The sequence below is a fragment of the Mesoplodon bidens genome (assembly GCF_964165515.1).
Source record: "Mesoplodon bidens genome assembly, chromosome: 9".
NCBI classification, from domain to species: Eukaryota; Metazoa; Chordata; class Mammalia; order Artiodactyla; family Ziphiidae; genus Mesoplodon; species Mesoplodon bidens.
In genome coordinates this window covers 59,918,103-59,929,143 of record NC_138166.1, presented here as the reverse complement: position 1 = coordinate 59,929,143, position 11,041 = coordinate 59,918,103, and the positions used below count along the sequence as shown (strand labels likewise).

Below are 11,041 nucleotides of genomic sequence, written 5' to 3'. Positions count from 1 at the left end.
GTGCTGTGTCTCTCCGTGAGCACTAGGACAGGTCACTAATGAGTCTTTAGGATCCGGCATCTGCCTGACAATAACAGTTCTTAATATTGTTGAATGCATGACCATCCAATGCAGAAATGTGAATGCTTTCTTGGTTATAATACGACCAACTTGTAAAAAGAAATGTACTAAAAGTGGCAATGAAATAAAATTTCAATCTGTCATTATAGGTAATAATAGCCCGATTTTCTTTAATTCTGAGGAGTGAGTACAGTAGGTGGACCAAATTATCTGATAAATTTTTGCTTTTTTCTTAAAATTGGAAGAGCACTATCATGTTGCAATACCCTTTGAAGGAGATGTGGTTAGGTGGTAAGATGTGGATGGGGAAGAATAAAGTAATACCAGAGGATGGCTGCTGAGATTTTATTAAATATTGTACTTGGGGAATAAATGAATGATCTAGAGGACATGACATTTCAGAACAAGGCTCCACAGCACATCCTGACTCTCTCAGGAAACAAAGATAATTCCACTTTATTGTTTATTAGAAAATCACTGATATAAATAAAAGTCATGTGTTACCACGCAAGGTAATGTTCTCTGGCTGGTCACCTGGTTCCAGGTCAGGGCCAGGGTAAACTACATCCCATAAGGGGTGACTTGCTGTCTGCAGTTGTTCATTTCCATTTTCAAAGGGTTGATTCGGTTATGCTCCATTCGCCAGGTTATATTTTCTCTTTATGGTTTGTCGATGTGTCAGCTCATTACGTCACATGTGCACAGGGAGGAGGTGGATATCTGATGGAAGGGTAACATGATGCAGGAAGGGAATCTTTTGGTTTCATCATTTGCATCAAGGCCAGTGTCAAAACATAGTTAGAAATCCATAAGAAATAGCTGCTTTCCTAAGTCACAGGCTGTCAGGGGAGGTGCACCAAAGTTTTGGGACTCAGCTGTCTCTTCGGTGCCAACACAGGTAAATCTCACATTGTACACTCCAGTGAACATTCAGTTTCATCTACTTGATGTCATTTCACTTACATATTGGGGGAAACTACTTCAGCTGCAGCTATAAAACTTTTATAATAATGGCAAATTTTAAATTCTTACTCTGGGCTTTCACTTTACTATGTGCTTATCCAAAAGGGGATAGTGTTCTCACTTTTTTAATGGTAGAGCAACTCTGAGAGAGAGAGATTACAAGTTCTACAGTGTTATCCTAGAAATTTTTTTTTTTTTTTTTTTTTTTTTTTTTTTGCGGTATGCGGGCCTCTCACTGCTGTGGCCTCTCCCGCTGCGGAGCACAGGCTCCGGACACGCAGGCCCAGCGGCCATGGCTCACGGGCCCAGCCGCTCCGCGGCATATGGGATCCTCCCAGACCGGGGCACGAACCCGTATCCCCTGCATCGGCAGGCGGACTCTCAACCACTGCGCCACCAGGGAGGCCCTATCCTAGAAATTTGAAGCAAGTTGCTCCAAGTCACAGGACCAGAAGAGGTGCAGTTATTTTGATTCGGTTTGAGTTACTCTTTCCCTAATACAATGTTCTTTTAATATTGATATTTGAATCTCATATTGCCTTTTAGTTAATCATTAGATGAATAAATATTTGTTGGTATCAAGGCTATTACATCAAAAGAGGTAGTCATACTTAAAAGATTCGAATTAGGTCATCGTCTTCTAAGTTTCCCACTTAGAATAATGCTAAATCATATGTGGTTGCTTAAATATTAAAGCCCTATGGAATCACAGAGCCCTCAAAGCTCAAATTAACACTGGGAATTGTAATTATATACATTTCTTGTGAAAAGACTTGATGGTTGGTTTGAATTACGAGCTGTGTGGCTTTGAGAAAATTACTTAATATCTTTAGGCTCTGGTTTCCTTAAATGTAAAGTGGGGATAATACTATCTACTTCTCTGGATCATTGCCAAGATGAAAGCAGACAATACATTTATTAAAGTCCCCAGCACAGTGCCTGACACATAATAGGCACTCAGTAAATGTTAGTTTCTCCTTGACTGATTTCTTTCATTGGCTGTGTAGGAAAATCATGTAAACAGACTCTACAGATCAATCACTTCCAAGTGCTTTTGGAAAATAATGGGTAGAGAGTCTTAAAGTTCACTGTTATTATTGTTGGTTAGGGCCCGTTGCTTTCCCCCAAAGAACATAAGGTTAAAATTTACTGGAGAGTATTTAATATACAACAATTTGCTCTGAATCTAACTCTTTTTTCAGGAACATATTTAGTGATTAAATCAAATCAAGCAGAAGTTTTCTGTATGTGATTCAAGAACGCTCTTCATCCTTTCGGCACCAAATTGCATTACCTGTCATTGAAGGAGGAAGTGTGCTCAGTTAAGCTTGAAAGCAATGTTACCAGAAAAGGATTAACAAATCATAAGGCAGAATCCTTAGAAGTAAGGTCACTACCAGAATGTGGCTGAGGCACAAGCCAAGGAATATGTTTAATATGTGTTGCCCCATTAGCTCCTGGAATTTTAATATATAATCCACATCACTGAATCAGACCCAAAGGAGGGAAAGAACAGGAGCATCATGTCTCTGCTATGTAGACATGGCATTATTAATTGTTTTAAGAAATTAGTTTTTGTTTTATTAAAGTAATATATGCGCACAGAGTTCAAAAGTCAAATGTTATTAAGGCGATTATAGCACATTACAGGGGTTTCTTATCTCATTCCCTCCCTTAGTTCTCTTCCCCAACCACCTTCAACAATTTTGGCTTTTCATTTCCAACATGTGCACGTCTCTATATTTCTAATTAATTTGTGTATTATGCTCTCTTTTGATTTATCGATATTTGACCTCTATTAATTTCTTATTATGGTACTTGAGCATTTTGTTCTCTTATACCACCATGCCTTCTGCTTCCTTTCTCTCATATCCCAGTACAGTGGTCATATTACAGCCTTTGTTTAATTGACAATTCCATGTTGATATTATTGTGCCTTTGTAAATATTGTTCAGGCTAAGCATTATAGTGTACAGAACATTATATTTGCTTTCCTACTTTTTGTCTTTTCCTAAAGTTAATAATGGCCTCTCCCTGCCTGCCCTCCCCCCACCTCAACCCTTTCAATCTGCTTGTTTTTAGTCCTATTTCTGATTCTTTCTACACTTTCCAATGGCTTCTTGGTACACTTTTCTACAAGTGCCGTCATATCAGTATATATGTGTTCCATTTTGTTTTTCCTACAAATATCCCTCCTGGACACTTCCTTCTCCTTCCATAGGGACTGACCTCTCTCTGTCTGTTGCATAGTCTCCTCCTGGGGATGCCTTGAGTCTCCTTTCTTGGTGGAGTTGCTTGTTTTGCTGGAGCACATTGTCAGATGGGGCAGCAGCAGAAGGTATCACGGTGGCCGTCTTCAACGTGGCTGTCTCTTTAGCCTCACAGTTCCATCTGGACTGTTTATCCTCCATGCCTTGCACACATCATCCTCCTGGGAGATCTTTCTCCCCTTATTCTGGACAGTCCCTTTGTGCCAAAGGTGCAAAGTGAATCTTGATGTAAACATCACACAGTATAATTAATAATTAGATCATGGATTTTAAATGTAAAAATATAAAACTTTTAGAAGAAAATATAGAATGTCTTTGGGACCTAGGGCTAAGTGAAGAGTTCATAGACATGGCTAAAACGAAGATCCATAAAAGAAAAAATAACTAAGTTGGACTTCATCAAAACTGAGAAAAACTTTGGCTCTGAAAAACACACTCGGGCTTCCCTGGTGGCACAGTGGTTGAGAGTCCACCTGCAGATGCAGGGGACATGGGTTCGTGCCCCGGTCTGGGAAGATCCCACATGCCGCGGAGCGGCTGGGCCCGTGAGCCATGGCCGCTGAGCCTGCGCGTCTGGAGCCTGTGCTCCGCAACGGGAGAGGCCACAACAGTGAGAGGCCCGCGTACTGAAAAACAACAACAACAACAACAACACTCTGTTAAGAGGATGTAAAGACAAACTACAGACTAGGAGAAAATATTTGCAAACCATATGTACCTAAAATATATAAAGGACTCTCAAAATTCTATAGTGAAAAAGAATCAATTATGAAATGGGCAAAAGACTTGAACAGTTGTTTCACTAAATTGGAGATACAGATGACAAATAACCACATGAAAAGATGTTCAGCATCATTAACCATTAGTGAAATGCAAATGCGACCACAGTGAGATGTCAACATGATCTTATCAGAATGACTAAAATAGAAAATAATGATGACACCAAATGCTAGTGAGGATGCGGAGAAACTGAATCACTTACATGTTGCTGGTGGGAATGTGCAATGGTCCAGCTGCTCTGGAAAACAGCTTGATAATTTCTTAAAAAAACTAAACATGCAAATATGACCCAGAAATTGCACCCTTTCCAAACTGGAAACAATCCAGATGTCCTTCAGTGGGTGAAAGGCAAAACAGACTGTGGTAAATCCATACCATGGAATATTTCTCAGCAATAGAAAAGGATAGCTTACTGAATCTTAGGAATCATTTGGAATTGTTGACAGATAGCATTGGAAGGTGGAGTAGATGTGATTGCCTACAGAGAAAGTTCAGCAAGAAGGCAGCCTTGGAGAGTGTTCCAAGGGACTTGGAGAGTTCTAGAGGGAGAATGGGCAGAGGAGCCTGGGCAGAGAGAGGATGGGGCCGAGGGTGGTGTCACAGCAGCCGAGAGAGAGAGGGGGTTTGAGAAGAAGGGAGTGGTCAACTGTGCCAGCAAATGAGAAGCCAAGTAAGCAGAGACCCGAAGTTGCAGTGAGGTTGATGTGGCTCTAGGGAGAGCACTCTGGGGAGGGGGGAGAACAAGCACTGAAACTTGACCTGATGGTATGAAGGTGTGTTGCAGCACCTCCACACCTGCTCCCATGCCATCTGGCCTCAGTGATAACCCGTGAGGTTGGTGGGTCGGGCAGGCAAGCAGGCATTAATTTTCAAGTTTCAGAGGGGAGAAACCTGGGGCTCAGAAATGTTGGAAGCCTTGATCTGTGACCGAGCCAGGTCTTGTGGCTCTAAATTCAATGCTCTTGTAGGGCTCCCATGATGGCTTTCCACCACATCACAGCACAGGGCAGGTGTGGCTTGGCTTCAAAAACCCATTGGGCAGTAAACTGCTAGAATCCCCCTATAATTTGCTAGGCAGCAATAAGTGATGTCCTGTAACTCTGAAGAAAGGTTACTAAGGCTTACTTAGTGTAAGCATTCTCATAAAAGTTTCCCACAGGGGCTTCCCTGGTGGCGCAGTGGTTGAGAGTCCGCCTGCTGATGCAGGGGACACGGGTTCGTGCCCCGGTCCGGGAAGATCCCACATGCCGTGGAGCGGCTGGGCCCGTGAGCCATGGCCGCTGAGCCTGCGCGTCCGGAGCCTGTGCTCCGCAACGGGAGAGGCCACAACAGTGAGAGGCCCGCGTACAGCAAAAAAAAAAAAAAAAAAAGTTTCCCACAGCTCTTGAGTTTTTAGACAAACATTTGTCTTACTGTGTGCCCCAAATACTATACTCAGTGCTGTACATAGATTATCTTAAGCCTCACAATTACTTCACGGAATATGTACCGACACTAGCTCATTATAATGACAAGGAAACTGAGGCTTAAGAAGTAAACTAACTTTCCCAAATTATACTATCAGAAAGTGATAAGAGGCAGGATTGAAACAACGGGGTTGTAACCTGCAATTGAACTTGTGTAACAGGCAACTGAACTAGAGACTTAGATGTTCAGATTCTCCAAACTGAATTATTTTGAGGCTTAATCATGCCTACTGGATAGAAGGAGAAAGAACATGGTGAAGATTAGTTGAGTTATGGATAACTAGTTCCAAGAAAGCTTCAGTAACTGAAGGGTTCAGATACTGGACAGAACTCTAAATGGTGGACAAGAGTCAATATGCATTTTCAGATTCTTCTGCTTCTAGAATCACCCCCTCCTCCAAGACACCAAAATATTATAGGATATTTGAATATTTGTAGAAAGATTATTCTATTAATTTAGAAAGTGTTTGAGTGCCTACTGTATGCGAGGCATAGTGCCAGTTAGGGACGGGTAGACTGGTGAGCAAAGTAGACCAATTCCTGCCTTCATGAAGTTTACAGGTCAGACAATGTCATCCTAGAGATAGAGGTGGTTCCATAGTTATGGAGGTGAGAGGCCTTTGGGGACCTTGGTCTATGGATATGGAGGGTCTTATTCAGCCTCTGAAAGTTTGAACATCCTTCTCAATGGTACAAAACTATTTCCCCTTCTTCATTAATAAATCCTGAGTTTCTTCAGGTATCCAAACACTTCGGAAAGGGTGGATTTAGCCCCAGTTCAGCTAAAACCCTGATTTAGCCCCAGTTCAGGTGAAACCCTTCTAAACCAGTTCTTCTCACATTTATCCTGCATTGGAATCACCTGGAGGGCTTGTTAAAAAAGATCGTGAAGCATCACGTGAACGACCGCGGTCACGTGAGCACAGTTTTCGCGTGGCTCTGGCGGCGGCTTCCTCCGGTAAGTTGCAGTCACGGTCATCTCTCTGTCTCCCGCCGCCGGCCCGGGGGAGGGGGGGAAGAGGAGGAGGAGGAAGCGAGGGCACTGCCACGCGGCCCAGACAACGCCAGCACAGGCGTCCCCGCCGCCCCGCTGCCCCGCGGGGGGCTGCCGGACCTCTGCGACCCCCGTTCCTGGCGCACAGGCTTTTGGTGCTGTTGCTGGTGCTTCCTTCCTTGGCTTCAGCTATGATAATCCTGCTGACCCTCAGACTCAGGTTAAAAGGATATGCAGGGCTTCCCTGATGGCGCAGTGGTTGGGAGTCCGCCTGCCGATGCAGGGGACGCGGGTTCGTGCTCCGGTCCGGGAATATCCCACATGCCGCGGAGCGGCTGGGCCCGTGAGCCATGGCCGCTGGGCCTGCGCGTCCGGAGCCTGTGCTCCGCGGCGGGAAAGGCCGCAGCAGTGAGAGGCCCGCGTACCGGAAAAAAAAAAAAAGGATATGCAGGTGAATACCACGAAATTCATGCTGCGGTATGCCTGGTATTCTTGGCCCAATGTAGTTTTGTGTTTCTTTGGTGGCTTTTTGATAGAGCAAGCATTTGGAATACGATGGGGCACCATTATTTTCAGTTGCTATTTGTTTTTGCCCCGGGTGGAATATTTAATGCTTTTTGGCTGATGGAGTTTGGACGGTTATGTTTGGGATGGGTGGGGAGTCCTTAGCAGTTGCCCAGCATACGTATGCTGTGAGTTGGTTTAAAGGCAAAGAATTAAACTTGGTGTTTCGTGTAAGTTGGACTCAAGCTTAGCGTGGCTGGAATTGGAAGAACAGTAAACATGAACCTCATGAGACGGCTGTGTTCTAAGGTTTAAGCTTCCTTGGGTTCTGCTGGTCACACAACCCTTGGGGTCACACTTATGACTGGGGGTATAACATGTATTCTTTCACTAGTCTGTGCCTTGGCCCTTGCTTATTTGGATCAGACAGCAGAAAGAATCCTTCATAAAGAACAAAGAAAAACAGGTGAAGTTATTAAGCTGACTGATGTGAAGCACTTCTCCTTACCCCTGTGGCTGATACTTATCATCTGTGTCTGCTATTATGTTGCCGTGTTCCCTTTCATTGGATTTAGGAAAGATTTCTTTACAGAGAAATTTGGATTTTTCTCCCAGACAGCGAGTGATATTAACAGTATAGTGTTTGGGCTCCTGGTGGATAAAACAGGAAGTAACATCATCTGTGTGCAGTGGTGACCACACTTGCTTCCCACATGATGCTGGCCTTTATGCTGTGGAACACTTGGATTGCTGTGTGTCTCCTGGGACTCTACTGTTCGTTGCTTGCCTGTGCATTGTGGCCAGTGGTGGTGTTTGTAGTTCCTGAACATGAACTGGGAACCACATATGGCTTCATGCAGTCCATTCAGAATCTTGGGTTGGCCATCATTTCCATCATTGCTGGCATGATATTGGATACTTGGGGATATTTGTTTTTAGAAGTTTTCTTCACTGCCTGTGTTTCTTTGTGACTGTTATCTGTGGTCTTACTCCACTTGGTGAATCATATCCAAGGTGGGAACCTAAATTATTCTGCAAGACAAAGGGAAGAAACAAAACTTTCTCATGCAGAATGAGAAGTTTAAATGACTGTGTCATGGGAGTGGGCTGCACACATCATTGGTTTGAAAAGCTCCTTTATTTTTTTTTTTCAGATTTAGAGTTTAGTTGTTGGGAAAAATAATGGTCTGGAGAGTTATTATATTTATATTTTGAATACACTTATTTTAAAGTATAATTCTGAGGACTGTTTTAGCCTGTGTCTTTTGTATTGCTGAAGAATTCTACTTTGGGATAGGCTCATCAGTGGTGAAGTTCAGAAAATTGTACCTTGTACATGTGGGTGATTTTGAGTACGGACAGTGAATAATGTAAATCTTTGGATCTCGTATTGAGATAATTTTCACAAAGAGAATCATAGGAATATGGCCTTAAAGCAGAAAAAAAAAGCTTTTGAGGGAGTAGAAGGGATTTTTCTTTTTTTACATCTTTATTGGAGTATAATTGCTTTACAATGGTGTGTTAGCCTCTGCCCTATAACAAAGTGAATCAGTTACACACATACACATGCTCCCATATGTCTTCCCTCCCGCGTCTCCCTCCCTCTCACCCTCCCCATGCCACCCCTCCAGGCGGTCACAAAGCACCGAGCTGATCTCCCTGTGCTATGCGGCTGCTTCCCACCAGCTATCTACCTTACGTTTGGTAGTGTATGTATGTCCATGCCTCTCTCTCGCTTTGTCACAGCTTACCCTTCCCCCTCCCCATATCCTCAAGTCCATTCTCTAGTAGGTCTGTGTCTTTATTCGTCTCTTACCCTAGGTTCTTCATGACATTTTTTTTAATTCTTAAATTCCATATATATGTGTTAGCATATGGTATTTGTCTTTCTGACTTACTTCACTCTGTATGACAGACTCTAGGTCTATCCACCTCACTACAAATAGCTCAATTTCGTTGCTTTTTATGGCGAGTAATATTCCATTGTATATATGTGCCACATCTTCTTTATCCTTTCATCCGATGATGGACACTTAGGTTGTTGCCATCCCCGGGCTATTGTAAATAGAGCTGCAATGAACATTTTGGTACATGTCTCTTTTTGAATTATGGTTTTCTCAGGGTATATGCCCAGTAGTGGGATTGCTGGGTCATATGGTAGTTCTATTTGTAGTTTTTTAAGGAACCTCCATACTGTTCTCCGTAGTGGCTGTACCAATTCACATTCCCACCAGCAGTGCAAGAGTGTTCCCTGTTCTCCACACCCTCTCCAGCATTTATTGTTTCTAGATTTCTTTTTTTTTTTTTTTTTTTTTTTTGCAGTATGCGGGCCTCTCACTGTTGTGGCCTCTCCCGTTGCGGAGCACAGGCTCCGGACGCACAAGCTCAGGGGCCATGGCTTACAGGCCCAGCCGCTCCGAGGCACGTGGGATCTTCCCGGACCGGGGCACGAACCCGTGTCCCCTGCATCGGCAGGCGGACTCTCAACCACTGTGCCACCAGGGAAGCCCGTTTCTAGATTTCTTGATGATGGCCATTCTGACTGGTGTGAGATGATATCTCATTGTAGTTTTGATTTGCATTTCTTTAATGATTAATGATGTTGAGCATCCTTTCATGTGTTTGTTGGCAGTCTGTATATCTTCTTTGGAGAAATGTCTAGTTAGGTCTTCTGCCCATTTTTGGATTGGGTTGTTTGTTCCTCTGTTATTGAGTTGCATGAGCTGCTTGTAAATCTTGGAGATTAGTCCTTTGTCAGTTGCTTCATTTGCAAATATTTTCTCCCATTCTGAGGGTTGTCTTTTGGTCTTGTTTATGGTTTCCTTTGCTGTGCAAAAGCTTTGAGGTTTCATTAGGTCCCATGTGTTTATTTTTGTCTTTATTTCCATTTCTCTAGGAGGTGGGTCCAAAAGTATCTTGCTGTGATTTATGTCATAGAGTGTTCTGCCTATGTTTTCCTCTAAGAGTTTGATAATGTCTGGCCTTACATTTAGGTCTTTAATCCATTTTGAGCTTATTTTTGTGTATGGTGTTAGGGAGTGATCTAATCTCATACTTTTACATGTCCCTGTCCAGTTTTCCCAGCACCACTTATTGAAGAGGCTGTCCTTTCTCCACTGTACATTCCTGCCTCCTTTATCAAAGAAAAGGTGACCATATGTGCGTGGGTTTATCTCTGGGCTTTCTATCCTGTTCCATTGATCTATCTTTCTGTTTTTGTGCCAGTAACAAACTGTCTTGATCACTGTAGCTTTGTAGTATAATCTGAAGTCAGGGAGCCTGATTCCTCCAGCTCTGTTTTTCGTTCTCAAGATTGCTTTGGCTATCCGGGGTCTTTTGTTTATCCATACAAATTTTGAAATTTTTTGTTCTAGTTCTGTGAAAAATGCCAGTGGTAGTTTGATAGGGATTGCATTGAATCTGTAGATTGCTTTGGGTAGTAGAGTCATTTTCGCAATATTGATTCTTCCAATCCAGGAACATGGTATATCTCTCCATCTATTTGTGTCATCTTTAATTTCTTTCATCAGTGCCTTATAATTTTCTGCATAGAGGTCTTTTGTCTCCTTAGGTAGGTTTATTCCTAGATATTTTATTCTTTTTGTTGCAATGGTAAATGGGAGTGTTTTCTTGATTTCACTTTCAGATTTTTCATCATTAGTGTACAGGAATGCCAGAGATTTCTGTGCATTAATTTTGTATCCTGCTACTTTACGAAATTCATTGCTTAGCTCTAGGAGTTTTCTGGTAGCATCTTTAGGATTCTCTATGTATAGTATCATGTCATGTGCAAACAGTGACAGCTTTACTTCTTCTTTTCCGATTTGGATTCCTTTTATTTCCTTTTCTTCTCTGATTGCTGTGGTTAAAACTTCCAAAACCATGTTGAATAAGAGTGGTGAGAGTGGGCAACCTTGTCTTGTTCCTGATCTTAGTGGAAATGCTTTCAGTTTGTCACCATTGAGGACGATGTTGGCTGTGGGTTTGTCATATATGGCCTTTAT

The 11,041-nt window shown here is 42.7% G+C and overlaps 1 pseudogene across 1 annotated transcript; it reads left to right on the top strand.

Annotated features, from left to right (window-relative positions):
- Positions 1 to 6,975: 6,975 nt before the first annotated feature.
- Positions 6,976 to 8,546, top strand: LOC308622631 (lysosomal dipeptide transporter MFSD1-like; annotated as a pseudogene). The gene has a single exon. The product of its transcript is annotated as a lysosomal dipeptide transporter MFSD1-like (transcript).
- The last annotated feature ends 2,495 nt before the right edge of the window (positions 8,547 to 11,041 follow it).